Here is a 3,229-nt window from a genome sequence, read left to right as displayed (position 1 = left end):
ATGCTGGCATTGATTCCTGGTGTGATACTGGAATTAAGGGTGTGCGTGCTTTCTGCCCTAAGGACAGGGTAAAATATAAGGGATGGAAAGAGCTGCTGTGATTGTTGCTTCTTACTGGTCACTTTTTGCTTTCTGCTTGATGTCTTGCTGATACTTAACTGCTTGCCACCTTGTATTCTTCTGCCTTCTTCATGCCATGAACTATTTCTCCACTGCAGTGACCCTTCACCATTCCACCTCCTGTGGAGACAGTCAGCTTGAATAGAAACCTCTACAAAGTGTGAGCTAAATAAACCTTTCCTCCTGTGATGGTTGACTGACTGTGTCAACCTGAGTAAGAAAAAACACAAATAAGTGGTCCTAACAATCCCCCACCATAGCGAAGCTTGTTACCTCCATAGTAAGAAGAGGAAATGTAGAAGGATGTGTCTGCTTCTGTTTCTTCAGAGAAGCTCTAGTCTTCACCTTCAGTTTTCACATCATCTCCTGGCTTCCAGGGCTGACTCATCAGCTTCTAGTGCAGATCTTTCAGCCCTCTAGCATGGACAGAGACTCTTCAGACTTCCAGTGCAGACTCATCAGCCTTCTGATACAGATTTGCAGAGGACTCTGCAGTGGGCTCCAGGCTTTTCCGAATCCTCTGATCTCCAGTGTGGAGACAGACCCTTTACACCTCTATACATCTGACTCTGTGGGTGGCCATTACAAGCCAAGCCTATAAATTCTTATATATGTGTATACATTGCATTGTATGTTTCGCTAGTAGACACTGACTAATCCCCTCCTTTAACTTTGGGCATTGTATCTTTTGTCTCAGCAACAACAAATCAACTAAGACGTAAGACATTAGTGTTTATAAATAACTATGTTTAGGTCTTGATTTTTTTAATCCTGCAAAGTGGTTGAATTAATTTAGTTCAAATATACTCCTGACTTAGTTCTGAACTCCCTGTGGTTTTCTATATATGAGAGGGAGTGGGGGAAAGAGACATATCTATGTATGTAAACAGGATGGTTTGTACACCTGTACTGTGGATTTCTGCTGATCTATGAAAAGGAGTAGTTAATGCTTAATATGTTTTGTCTCCATTTTTCAATTCATTTTCCTTTTACTCTTTAATTTCTTATTTTTTTTCCTTTCTTCTTCCAATTTTGCCTGCATACATCTGGTAAGATGAACAACTAATTTGAACACAACACTATGCCTTACAAGAAATACTATGAAATTTATATTTATATTATATTTATTATATTTATCTTGTTTAGTGAAATTCTGCATCATTAGGGCCAGCCAAATAGCTCAGTGGATTAAAGCTCCTGCAAGCAGATGCAGGTGCCGGCGGTTTGATCCCCAGGCCTGCCTTGCTGTCCCCACCCCTGGAGCCCACTGAGACTGGGCGTGGTGGCACACGCCTGTAATCCCAGCACTTGGGAGGCTGTAAACAGGAGGATCACTATGAGTCCCATCTAGTAGTGAGACCCTGAACACCCTTTAGACCCTTCCCTAAAATACATTTAAAAAGTCTACATTTGTAATTTTTCTGTTTTAATACTATTTTGTACTCTTTAAAAAAGAAACAAAATTTAAAAAGATCATGTTACTTATAAACAATTAGTTCTTGACTGATCTTTTATTCTCTCTCTCTCTCTCTCTCTCTCTCTCTCTCTCTCATTTTATTTTCCTAACAGCTCTGTTTAGAATAACTTACCATATATAGGATAGAAAAAGTTAAAGTGAACATCTTTGTCTTATTATGTTTAGATTTACTTCTTTTATATCCCTATTCTTTATATACCCTATATCCATTCTTTTTATATCTAATTTGTTTAAATTTCATCATAATGGATATAAAATGTTGTCAAATGTTTTTCCACACATATTTATAGAATAATATGTTGTAACCCTTAATTTGACTACACGGTATATCTCATTTCTTAATTTGTAGATACTAAAACATAGCCCAGGCTTAAATCCCTTTTGTTCATGACATACAGTCTTTTTCTCATTCTGTGGATAATTTTGGATAGTCTGTTGATAATAGTCCATTGAGAATTTTTCAGAGCAGTTGCTTTGTAACTTTGCTTCTTATATTTGTAATGACTTGATTTTCCTTTGTGATCAGGATAATATTGGCCTATAAATTAAATTTGAAATAAGAAATTTTTCTTCAATTTTTGGAAGACTTTGAGAGTCATTCATTTTTTCTTTAAATGACTGATAGGATTTACCAGTGAATTCATCATGTCCTGGAACTTACTTTAAAGTTTTTGATTACTGATTCAATTTTCTTATATATTATTTTCTGTTCAGATTTTCTATCTGTACATGACTCAATCTTGGTAGGTTGAAAGTTTATAGGCTCAATATTTTTAAATGTCCATTTTACCCAAAGCAAAAAATAGATGTAATTTTTTCTTCCTTTCTTTTCTTTTTTTTTTTAATGCATTTAGTACAGGGTCTCACTACACAACTCAGACTCATAGTGATCCTCCTGTGTTCAGCCTCCTCAGTACTGGGATTACAGGCATGTACCACCATGTCCAATCTAGGTGGCCAGGCTCAGTGCACCCTGGAACGGGACTGACACGGCATGTGTTGCCAGATATCTAACCCCAGTCCCTGTGCTTGCTTAAGCAGGCATTTAGTCAGCTGAGCTATCTTGCCAGCACTCATATACAACATAATTCTTAACCAAATAATAGCAGAATTCTTCAAAGAAATTGATAAAATAACCTTAAATATCTTTGTAACTACACAAGATCACAGCTAGAGATATCACCTTACCAGATTTCAAAATATGATACAAAGGTATAGTAATCAAAACAATATGTTACTGGCATAAAATAGACATATAGATCAATCATATAATATAAAAAGCCCAAAAATAAATCCACACATGTATGGTCATTTCGTATTCAACAAAGGTGCCAAGATCACACGTTGTGTAAACAACAGATTTATCAACAAGTGGTGCTAATAAACTATGTGGGGTCATATATAGAAATTGAACTATTATTCAATCTCATGCTATACACAAAGTTACCACAATATAGATTAAAAACAAATTTAAGGCCTGAAAATTGCAGAACTCTTAAAAGAAATATAAGGGAAACTATTCTTAATATTCACCTGGATGACAATTCTTTTGATAAGATCCTCAAAAGCATAGGCAAATGAAAATAGTAGAGAACTGATACTTAATCAAACTCAAAGCATATATGAACAACA

This window comes from Octodon degus, unplaced genomic scaffold (assembly GCF_000260255.1).
Source record: "Octodon degus isolate 3935 unplaced genomic scaffold, OctDeg1.0 scaffold00166, whole genome shotgun sequence".
NCBI classification, from domain to species: domain Eukaryota; kingdom Metazoa; phylum Chordata; class Mammalia; order Rodentia; family Octodontidae; genus Octodon; species Octodon degus.
Note: the sequence above shows the minus strand (reverse complement) of the source record.